A 12,542-nucleotide genomic window follows, 5' to 3' on the forward strand; every position below is an offset into this window, starting at 1 on the left:
AGCATCAGAACATTTTAATTGACAACTACCAAACCAGATCATTCATCATACAGTTCTGACAGAAGTCAGCACCAACACAAGAAGCCCTGCAGCAGTTATTAAATACTTTTCCCTAAAAAAAAAGTTTATTCTTAACTCACTTAAGTAGAGGCTGATGTATTTATGATCCGTGAGGAATTAAATTTTGCATCCCCGTTCCAAAATTGGCGGTGTTTTGGTTAAGTGTTACCGGTCTTTTCCTGCGAGTCCCAATCAAGTTGGGAGTGTTCGGGGTTTTTCACTTCGAATGTGACCAGCAGAGGGCCCCAGCGAGAGCATCACATGCAGCTGCTGGGGAAAAAAAAAGTAATACTGAATAAGGAAATGTGTCCTTTGCCTCCTGCTCATGAAAGCTTTCTTATACAAAAGCCCTTAAATATTTCAAATGTTTGGTCATCTTCTACTGGCCGAAATGTAAGTCATTCTTCGGCACTGTAAGATCTTTGTCCTTTCTGCTTGCAAGAGGATTAACTAAACCTCTTTTGACCAAAGCCATTTACTCAGTTCACTTAGGATAGCATAACAACCTTTTAGTAAGCCATCTCAAGCTTGAATTCGAGTTAGAACTGACAGATTAAAATTTGTGTTGACAGAACTCCAGTCCCTGCACTGTTTTGCCTTTGGTCCTCTTGGTCAAGAGGAGAAAATAACCTGTTTTCTGTTTCACCTACCGTCATATTTCATACCTATTATTTTCACTCCTAAGTGTAATTAAAAATGGTGATCAGGATGTCAGTTAGCCCAGACTGACCAGTTTCCTTCCTGCTGTGTCTGCAGGAACCCCGAATATAACCCCGAGCCCCCCCACCCCGGGGGTGTCTTTGGGTTTCAAAGAAAGGAACTGTTCTCATTTGTTTGAAAAATATATTTTTTTTCCTACCGCTCATACAACAGTAGGAAGAATGCAAATGGGCTGTACAAAAACGGGGGAGTGCAAGGGAATCCCACTCTGCTCCTGCTAATGCTTGAACAACACAGCAGGGACTATGCTAGAGCAAGGTGATGACACATCACTTTCACAAGGAACGAGTCTTCTTCTATAAATAAACTAATTTGAAGCAGATTCTTACATATCATATGAGAGAAAACCCATGGACTCTGTGCCTTGTCATCATAGCTGAACCTTCTGTGTACTGAGCCTCCCAACTCACCCACACACGTGGGAAATATTTTTGGTTAAAGTACGAGGCACAGAGTTTAATCCCTTGACTTGATCGGCTGCTTTGAGCATGTGAGTATCCTCAGCTCTCTGGGATCTCAGCTGTGATCATGCATCTTAAAATTTGGCCTAGGAATCTGGCTGAAGTCTTACGAGAAGTTTGGGATGTGCCCATAACAGGAGTGGGGCCGAAACACAGAGGAAACCATCTTTGGTTCTGGACTGTCCAAAATAAGACAAAATAAATGATGCACTCAACCTGCAAATTTGCACACAGATTCTTTGGAGCTGAAGTCATATGGAAACTAGATAGAGGGGGAACAAAGGATTTCGAAATGGATTAACCTTATAAGGATAGTGATAGCAGCAGGATGCTGCTTTTTCTCTCCGTGCCAGGCCAAATGCATTTGGCTATACTAGTGATGGACACGAGGGGGCACCCAAGGAAAATGAAATGGTCGAGGAGCTGCAATGCTCCCCGGGTTAGACTGATTTTCCATCTGTTTTCCTTTTTTTTTTTTTTTTTTTTTTTTTTCCTGCGTCTTTTCTAATTATTTCCTGACATTGTTTTCTTGACGTTTATCAGTAAACGGTAAAATAAAAAAGCTTTGGGAAAAACGTTCTGAGAAGTAAATTTTTTGGCATCTGTTAAATCTTGTGGCAAAGCAGATTAGCAAACACCTGAATTTATCTCTGTGCAATCACACCTTAGCTGTTCAGAGACAGCACTCTGCAACTGAGCCTTGACTCCTAGGTAGAGACCACATGGCTTTCACAGTTGGCTTTGCAGAATCTGTGCCTTGCACAATTCTTAGTATGTGAGGAGAAAGCTCAAATGCTTAGAAAATCCACTGAGAAATTAGCAGATGGAAAGTCCAAGGGTACTGAGTACAAAGGTCCCAAAGCAACCACCAATTTGGGAAGCCTCTCATCAGCTAATTGTAGGAAGCTGTGTGCAGCATTGCTGTCTAGCTGTTCTGTTCCTAAAATCCCCCCTGCACACACACAACTTGGAGATGTACATGTAATAACTGAGTGCTTTTAGGAAGGATGTAAATAAGGCAGGGAACAAACAGATAATGTCCTCACAGTTACTAGCAATCTGCAGCTTCAGAACTTCATCAGCTGAAGGTTAATACACAGCAGGAGACTTTTTATCTGCTTGTTATCAGTTTTTGAACTGTGTATGCTTTCAACATCGACAACATCCGGTGGTTTAGGGTTCATCACAGCTTAGTTGGTTAGCAAGTGAAAAAAGTTTAAAAACGGACTAAACATTTCAGTTGATAATGTTTAGTTCTTGCGGTATATTGAGTGATAAATAATTGCACCCTTCTTACCTTCTTCATGCCATTCAGGATTTTATACTCCTGTTTTACAGCTTCTCTCAGTCAGGATCTCTTCACAAGAGCAACTCTTCCTCCAGAAAATTGCAATGCTGATCAGCCGCAGTCTGAAAAAAAAATAAAAATAAAAACTGTTCCAGGCAGTAACTTAAGAGGAATCCCTTTTGAAGGAAGCACAGAATCACAGAATTGTTCAGGTCGGAACATCTGGACAAGATCATCTAGGCCAACCTTTAACCTAGCACTGACAAATCCGCCACTAAACCATGTTCATAAGTTCTACATCTACACATTTCTTGAAGACCTCCAGGGATGGTGACTCAACCACTTCCCTGGGCATCCTGTTCCAATGCTTCACAACCCTCTCAGTAAAGAACTTTCTCCTAATATCCAAAGTAAACCTCCCTTGGCACAACTTAAGGCCATTTCCCCTCATCTTATCACTTTGTGCTTGGGAGAAGAGCCCAATCCCCACCTCGCAACAACCTCCTTTAAGGTAATTGTAAAGTACAATAAGGTCTCCCCTGAGTCTTCTTTTCTCCAGGCTAAACAACCCCCTTATGAGGAGCCACTCCTAAGACTAGTTCTCTAGGTCCTTCACCAGCTTCATTGCCCTTCTTTGGACACTCTCCAGGGCCTTGATGTCCTTCTTGTAGTGAGGAGCCCAAAACTGAACATAGCATTCGAAGTGCAGCCTCACCAGAGCTACGTACAGAGGGACAATCACTTCCCTAGTCATGTTGGCCATGCTGTTTCTGATACAAGCCAGGATGCTGTTGACATAACTTTGCTGTTGATAGTATTGGTTATATTCTTCACTGAATAACTGAAGGCCTCCATCACCTCACATTGCAAGTGCAGAATAATATTCCTGTGAAAAATACAACTCTGCTTATCTGCAGCTGTGGTATTCTGCATCTTGTTTGTTCAAATGTTCATGAAATCCTCACTCACCATCAGAGAACACTTCCAGTCAGCTAAGTCCCTCTTTAAGCAACTGCCTGAATACCCAGAAATCGAACTGAAATGCAGAAATGCCTGGTTATAAGTGCCATTGTTGTGTGCACACTTCATGAGGGGCTATTTTGATGCAAATACATTTTCTATATAGACTGAAAGTGAGGCTTTCACTCAATGTTAATATTCATGTAAAATGTAAAACAAAACAACAACAAAAAAACAGGTATATTACACCAGATGGTTTTACATATTCAAATGCAGAAGCAAGCTACATGTCTTATTGATAGTTTCAATTTTTTTTTCAAAGTTTGTAATTATAGCCCAGAAGTTCAGACCAGTGTGTGGGAAACTCTAGAAGCACATCAAAAATAAGATGAATTTCCTTTCATTTTGAAGAACAAATTTGGCAAAGCAGCTACACAGTAGTGGACTATCTGCTTAGTATTGAAGTAAATTTAATGCAGTTTAAAAATAGGCTATAAACTATGGTTGGACTTGATGATTTTAGAGTTCTTATCCAACCAAAATGATTATATGATTTACAAATGATACCTAACAAGTCAAACATAGGATTATAAAAAGAAACAACCTCTTGAACAGCGGGTAGCTAGCTGCATTAGAGCTTGATGTTAAAAATCCTGAGGTCACCAGGTGGTATAATAATCCATACTCTGTGTTGGCATTTCATAGGCAGGAGTCTGCCATAACCTACATGGCTGTGCTAACATCAAAGAAAAATATTCCAGTCAACTGTTCTCTAAGACCATGAAACGAGTGTTTCAACATAAGAGTTGAAGGTGTACATGTATGTATGGTAATGTCACAACTCTTTTGGCCATCAGGGACCCTCTTCACGGCAAAACTTGCAGAGAGAAAAGAGACCATTGCCGCAGTTGCACACAAGCCTCTGCCTCTGCCAATGAAAAAGAAAGGCTGGAAACAGGGCAAGAAACGGCATCCTCATTCAACCAGCCCATTAGCATCAGGAAAAGGTATGAAATAGCAAGCAGCTAGGATAAGTATTGGTTGGCCTATGGGTGAGGACAGCTCTCTCCTGTTGGACGTCTTTTACGACCCAAAGAATTCTGTTTTCAGTGAGCTGTGTGTCATTACTTGCTTTTCTGAGGAGAGATCACCAGTGCCTCAAATAGGCCAGAGCTAACCCAGGGCTAAAGAAACCATCCATCAATACTTGTAGTCGTTGCCCAATGTCTAAAGCTATGAGTGGGCTAAATAAAGACAACACTAGAGTTTAGAGAAGCCACAGCATAATCCTTTCCTGTCTCTGGATAATTTTCAAGAATTTGGCAGATTTCCCAGTTTGAATTAGTTGAATAAATTAGATGACCTAACATTTTTCAAAGGGCACCATAAAAAATGTTTGGAGTATATCAAACTATTTCATGCCAATAATTTGAGTTAGCCTATGTTAAAAATATATACACGCTTTTTTAAAATATGAAATTTACGGAAGAGAGTATATACAAAGGAAAATATGCCAAAATTTTCAAAATGAGACATTTAACTTCAGTTTTGATCACAGAGCATCAATATTTTTTTGATTAAAAAAAAATAGTTTCTGAGAAAAATTCTAGTGCAGTGCTAGCTGTACCTTTTCTTCTCTACTCTCACCCAAACACATGAAATAGCTTTTGCACCTCCAGAATCAGGACAGGATCGTTCCCAAAGCAGTGTATCTTGCCATTTCTTCAGAAAATTGTGCAAGTCAGTAGTGCAGAGGGGGAACACCATAAGCATGGTAGTGCCAATCTCTGCTTTACTCAAAGGGTAAAAGGATCATCTCTCGCTTCTGTGTTTTTCAGCGCACCCTCTTAGAAGGACATTGGCAGCTGTGGCACAGAGTCAGCCTGAGGGGCAGGTCTGGGAACTAGCACCACCCTGGAAGGAATCTCTGGTTCGTATCTCTTAGCCCACATCTCTTCATATCTCTTAGAACATCTTTTAGTTTCAAGGTGCTGCCAATTCAGACTAGCGGCTGTCACCATTAAAATCTCAATTTTGAGTTCTTCTTCCCAAGCTCATGGGATAAACATGCATTTTGTACAGCAAATTAAAATTGAGAATCTGATATAACAATATGCCAGTAAGATCTGGAGCCCTTGGCTTGCCCTTCCATTGTCCATTCTTCAATCAGTCAGCTCACACCAAGATTATAAAAAACCTGAGCTAGTAGTTTACAGTCCGAAGCCCTAATTGAACAGAGCAGTCAGCAGATTATGTATTCCTCTAAACAATGAGGTTTTCAGTCCCTTTTTGAACCACTGTTCTTTGCATGAATTATGTTTGTACCATGTTGCTGAGAAATTCACAAAAATGTTATTTTTTAAACGAGTACAGTAGACAACAACGTTGTCAATGCATGTTGTCAGTAAGGTTTATTTATTAATAGCAGCATGAGAAGCATTTCGGAGTGCCCTTTGCATGTTCAATCCCACACCCATATGCATGCAGCATTTCAGAAAATGTTAAGTTTAATTAATATATGATTTTCTCTGGAAGGGAAAATTAGAAGAAAGATGTTCCCATACATTTTTCAACCAATATAATATATATAGAGAGAGAGCCCCTGATGAAAGGAGTTTTATTTATGATGTGAGTAGAAAGAACGTCCAAAAAAATCAGTTATAGTGTTGGCATTTCTAACATGTCCTGTCTTCTTCTTCATAGACTATCCCACGCTAAACAGCAACAGTAGAACTTTCTTCCTAATAAAGTTTAGGAGCTACTACCATGACTTCTCACCCATGCTACAGAAATACTATCCAGATGACCAAAGATTTTGTAACCAAACAAGCTGCAACAATTACCCAGCTGAAACAGCAATTTATCAGGCTCAGAGCAAAAACAAACTATTTTTGTGACATATAAAATTATGAAGTATGAAGAGCCTTTCCCAATATATATCGTGACTAATAATTATCAGTCCATACAGCAATGACCTCTTAGCCACTCCCTCTGTGGTCACCTTGCCTTTGCAACCATCGTGTCTGCCAAAAGCACGATGAGAAATAGCAGTTAAAAATGGAATATTATCAGCTTTCCCAGACAGAACCATGCTGGGAAAGATCAGAAAGAGAAAATTTCCTGTCATAGTTAAAGGAGTAAATGAGCAACTAATAATTGTTCTAATTCAATAAATGCATGCATCCCGATATAATTTTTCATTTGAATAACAAAACCAAATGGTTGTTGTGCTGTTTTGTTTTTGTCCGTTTGTTCAGAGAAATTCCCACAATTAACTTATAGGAATAATGGAAAAAATTGCCCAACAGTCACACAAAGAGCTTGAGCTGTGAAATCACAAGACGAAATAAAATCCTACCCTACCAATGTAGTATCCTCCGAACCATTTTTACTCAGTTGTAAAGCAAACAGCACTGAACAGTGTTGACAATCCTCTTGGAAAGCCTGTGAACCTTGATCAGCATTGCTGAAATCCTGAGTTTCTGCTACAACTTGCCAGGTAACTGGGACACAGCTGATGTAACTGCCTTCAGTTGTACAGTTGCTACACCAACAGAGCTCTTGCCTTCCTTTACTGACATGGTGAGGCACTGCTTGCTCCCTGCAGCATCCTCAGGCCGAGCAAAAGGACATGGCTGGGATACCATCGTCCAGCTCACCCAGTGGCTCTATCATTCATCATCTGCCCAATTCCATCCATCAGATCTCATGATTCGAGGGTGAGATCTTAGCCGAGCTCTTCTGCAGGCAGGCTCATAGCACACATACCCATGGTACTGCTCCATGGTTGCTTTCCTTCTGCTTGACTGCCCTCCTGCACCAGACTACCTCTGACCTGCCATGTCTCAGACAGAAAGCCAGGCTCGGGAGGTGCCATCTAACCCCATGAAATTCCATTGAGTAGCTCATATATACTTTCAGCCTGTTGTTTGCCATAGGATCATGGCTCATCAAAGCTCCCACCATCCACTGCTCTACTATTTTGGCCCTTCACCATCACATAATCCCACTTAGCCAACATTTCCTCCAGGGTGAATGAGGCTTTGCTTTATCTCTGTACTACAGGAGGTGCCTGAAAGATTCAAGTGACAAAAATTATCCAGTTCTGAAGATGTGGAAGATCGTTACAGCACTTCTCAGCACGTCAGCAGATATAGCACCCTTCAGCTGTGGAGTCTTCTTGGACAAATTTCACCAGAACTGAAAATTTAATGTAAACAAATGACTTCTGGGTTCTTCCAGCCCAGCAGGCCAGAACAGGTAAATATCCACTATCTCAGCATTCCTGCAACTATTAGAAATACCCACAGAGGTTTCAATCATGCTTACTAATTAAAAGTAGGGAAGGGAGTTTCAGGTATTGTGTTAATCAAGAGGTGCTAAAGGAATATGACCTTCCTCTGAGGCAAAGTCTGGCATGATAGCCAATGTTTTCCATGACACATACTAGAAAGCACAGAAACACAATCAGCAAAATGATTCCCTTGCTTCAGGATTCAATACTTTAACAAATGACTCACTGATACATGCTTCAGATATTCCTACGCTAAAACCAGAGTGTAAGTCATACGTTTAAAATCCACTGTTGCTCCATAAGCAACATGATAGCTTTTTCCCAAAACTGAACTAGAGAATGTCTGGTATGTTTGAACTGATGTAAGAAGTCTGGATTTTATGTTCGCAATTCCAATTCATCAGTAGATACACGCTGTGTGAATGGACTTGTCTCAGCACTGGTTTCAAGAATTAAGGACAATTCAGCAATTAACTTTGCTGATCCATAATCCGAAGAAGCCAAACAGCAGCAGAAGTAAATGCTTCCATTGCTTTAGTGAAGAGAAAGCATGTTTTTGTCAGACTGCATCTGAGTACAATGATAAAGAGTACATGATGAGAAATCATTAAATATAGAATAAGAAAACGTTCATTAGTATGTGCAAGGAGCAGTGTAGAAGAGGGCCATTATAGGTGTTCTAATGCCTAAGAGAAGTGTATGAGAGCCAGAAAACTGGATGTAATTGCAGGTTCTGACACAGTTTCTTTACAGCCTTGTGCTACACACCAGATATTGCTGGGCCCAAGTTCTTCAGCTATAAAAGGGAAATATAGATACTCAGAATCCCTTATAATTTGTCTGGCTCTCCTAGATTACTACATAGAGACATACACCAAGAAAGAGATTTCTTTGACCACAAAGGGGAGAAAGGACAAGGGAAGAATCAATTCAAAGATGAGTGTGACATGATCCAAGACACAAGCAGAACACAGGTTTGACCAGCCTGGGGACTGAAGGAGAGGCCTCATCCATGCAGATGTCACGGTGGTGAGCTGGTGGGACAGAGACTGCTGTAGAGCATCAGGAGCGTTAGCATGGCAGGGAGGAAAGATCTGCCTGGGAGGAGGACACAGGATTTACCAAGCAAGGTCTCAGGGGACAGCATGACACTGAAGCTGGCACAGAAGGCAGGGAGAGAAGGGAAGTATTTGAGAGACCTCACATCAAGGAGATACTGATGAGATACCTCAGCCAAACAGCCTCTGCTGGTCTACGTCCCTTCTTGCAGGGAGTTGGAATGGGACCTACTGCTTGAAGCACTCTGGTGGATACGAGCTGTGTTTCTGCTAGGAGGCTTTGCTGAAACAGATATACTGGAGAAGCAGCTAAGGACATCAAAGCCAAAGTTGGCACCTTTTACTTCACATCAGAGCTGCATTGATTTGCACCAGTGAAACAGCTGGTTCAGAAACCAAAATAGCTCATTAGTCAAGAGCATATTCCAAGGCTTGGATCATCTTTAGCAAAGGAGAGGGCTCAGTGTCAGTGAGTTTGACAGGGGACACGGGAAAGGCTAACTGACCTTTACGGAGAATGTCAGCCTGGGGAACCAAGGCTTAATCCTCAAAAAGCTCGTGCCAGTGCCAGGAAATCTGTGTGCCTCTGAACAGGCCGACACACTTACCAGCAGAGCATGAAGGTCCAGATGCTCTGTGTGCCTTGATTATTGCATAATATTATCAAATAGGATCTAAAATTTATTTAAGTGTCCCGATCAAACAAATTAATCTTACTTTTTTTTGAGAGAGAGGTCAGCCAGAAGACCAGCTCATTTCTTTGATGTAAATATTAACGGATGAACTAATGCTGAATATGCTTCCTCCCTCTATCACCACTTCCATGAACAGAGTAAAATGACAGCTTGTTGTGTGCAATTATTTCCCCTTTTGTCAAACTAGAATGCTGTCACTGAAGAGTGAATTGAGGGAGATGAAGAAATTGCTAAGGATGGGATACCTCGGGAAGTAACAACATGAAGCAGAGTGCTAACAGCTTTACCTTGTAAGGATGAGAAGCTCTTGGCATTCACAGATCTCCAAGTTTCCTTTAAACCTACTGGATTCCTTGTAAAGCAAATTTAATTGTCCTGGCAAAACCCCTAGGCCTTTATGGGAATGCCTCTGCTGCATGCCCTAGGATTCTGTCCGCCTCTTTGCATTTCTTTTCCAGGTAGGAACAAGCCACGAGTCACAGAGTTGTGTGACACGCTGCCAGCGTCACCGGACAGCCTGCCACTGAGGGGGGACAGCTTCTGCCTTTTGCTCGCTGTGACAAATACCATTGCATTGAGAATTACTGGTGTTACGGAGGGTGCTATGGTTGTGTGAGTATAAATAGACACAGTCCTAGTAAGACTCTCAAGGATAAATAGCATAGGTAGTGGCTTTTGTGGGACCAAAATAACTCCATGCAGTGCACAGAAAGTACCTTCCTCTGGCCAGCAAGTACCTGCTGTCACCAGCCAGGGCCCTTGTCTTCCCCCAAAAGACAAAAAGCATGTGTGACTTCAAAAGCCACTGTCCCTCCTGTCCCTCCGAGACTGTGACAGTTGCTGGGACCCACTGGTATGCACACAGCGTGGTTGGTGCAAGTGAACTAAATCATACAAAAGTGTGGCCTCAGGGAAGCAGAAGCTGAGCAGAAATATTTGGCCTAAGGTGAGATGCGTATTTGGTCTGAATATATCTCAGCAGTTTGGGTGAGAAGTCCGTGGTGCTTGAACAAGCGAGGGAAGAGAAGGATGCGACAGGTCAGAAATGCTCGTGTTTTGTTGTAGTGTCTGCACTGAATGAGAGCCAGGGGTTAGTTCTGCAGACCAGGACAATTCAAAACCAATTTAATCCTGGACTAATGAGTACTGAGTCACAGTCCTGGCATGTGACTCCACTGATCCATCAGGGACAGGCTTGGTTTGGGTGGTACCTTGGATGAGAATGTGAAACCATGGAAGAATATTCTGTCAAAATACAACATGCAGACATGTTTCTAATCTTCAGTGTAACTGACAACACAGACTTACATCTAGAACTCATTTCAAAGGTACAGCAATGTCTTTTGTATTAATAATGGTGTTTGTAATCAATCTTTGAATTTTGTTCTTTTACACAATGAAGTTACTATTTCACTGCTTCCACTGTTGTTTTCTTTTTCTGTTTTAAATTAGAACATTATGAAGAAATCCAAAATTCACAGCAAATCCAGATGTTTGTTCTCACCTAATAACTCATTTGCTCTACTGGGTACAGTGTTGTTTACTCTGAAAGGAATCTTTCAGTAATCTTTGCTTAAAAAATATTCAGAGACAATTCTTATCCTGTAGTGCTTATTGTATTACAAGTACGACCATTTAGGCAATAATTGAGTCTTGATATTGTACCTTGATTCCTGGATTTTTACCTGGCTCCCCTGCTTTGCTCCCAACCTTCTGCTTGCTGTTGTACATCAGTTGTCCCTTCCTTGAAGAGAATGTCCTCTCTGGAGTGGCGCCTGAGTCACAACAGCCAGGTGTTTCTGACTGTGGAGAGAAGGTTTTAAAACTAAAAAGGAATATGGTTCTAGTCATGTCGAGTGCAACACAGGAACCAGGCCCCGTTTGGAAATGAACTCTTAGAATTGCACCAAAGCCTATCACCTTCATGCAGATATGCTCTCAGCAAGGTTTCTCACATTTCCACATTCACAACTTCTGTCGAAAGATCGTATGTGGGACTGCCATTTGGATTTTCATCAGCCAATAATTCAGACTCAACTTCACGAAGAGGGACTGTTCAAAGAAATGATATAAAATGTCCATTTAATTACTAGTAGGCACACGCAACTTACTTCTGTTTAAAGTGCAATTTGCTCGAGGATATCCATGGCTCCTCCTGGTCAGGCAGCAGGGGACAGAGGGTCTCACTTGCAGAGGTACACGGTCTCCTGCTACAGGCCTGGAAAAACTGCTCATGCTTCCAAGATGAGAATTAAATAGCCTAAAAGGCAGCCCTTCTGAAATAGTGTTGAGATAAAGAATGGCAACATCTCCAAAACACTGATTAAAGCTAAATTAACCTACATTAAACCTGAAACGCTTATGGTAGCCTTCCTGTGGGTGTGAACCTGCTGAGCCAGCAGCTGTGCAACAACATCTGAAGGATGTTCTGAAGGATCAGGAGCTGCTCAGGGACAAGGTAAAAGCCTAGCAAGAAAACCAGGTCCTTCTTGAGGTCTGTGTGCTGGATGCCCGACCATAGCTGCCGGGTTAAGTACCAAGAGCTGTGAAGATGCAGTGGCACAGGTGCCAGCCCGCCCTAGCAACTGAGTGTTTGCCCAGGGATCTTTAGACAGCTTGTCTGCTGGTGACTAACACCCTGGCAAGTCCTGCACTGCCCTCTGTACTGCTATTGTAACCCCTGCCAGCTCGGTGAAACAAGAACACATCAGCTATCAGCTGCTGCAGTTGCTCAAATTCATGTCAGCACCGCTTCAGAGAGGTCTCAGCCTACCCAGGGCTCTTGGAGAGAGATCTGTTAGGGACTCACAAAGACTTCAGAGTGTGTGACACCAATACCTTGAGCACTGGGAGGTTTAGGAGAGAAGTCCTGAAGCACCTGCAGCACACCTAAAGGGCGAGAGGTTAGAATGGAGCAGCAGAGAGCTGTGCAAGCCCTACAGATCCTCACAGCAAGAGGTTAGAGATCTTAATATCTGCTGCAGTCCCTGTACCACCACTACTACC

General features: G+C 42.0%; 1 long non-coding RNA gene across 1 annotated transcript; it reads right to left on the minus strand.

Annotated features, from left to right (window-relative positions):
* Nucleotides 1-5,408, minus strand: LOC118168658. The gene is made up of 3 exons (XR_004751720.1): nt 5,117-5,408; nt 2,539-2,651; nt 1-327 (listed from the first exon to the last, which is right to left on the minus strand). It is a non-coding gene; the product is annotated as an uncharacterized LOC118168658 (long non-coding RNA).
* Between the last annotated feature and the right edge of the window lie 7,134 nt (nt 5,409-12,542).

This window comes from Oxyura jamaicensis, chromosome 5 (genome assembly GCF_011077185.1).
Source record: "Oxyura jamaicensis isolate SHBP4307 breed ruddy duck chromosome 5, BPBGC_Ojam_1.0, whole genome shotgun sequence".
NCBI classification, from domain to species: Eukaryota; Metazoa; Chordata; class Aves; order Anseriformes; family Anatidae; genus Oxyura; species Oxyura jamaicensis.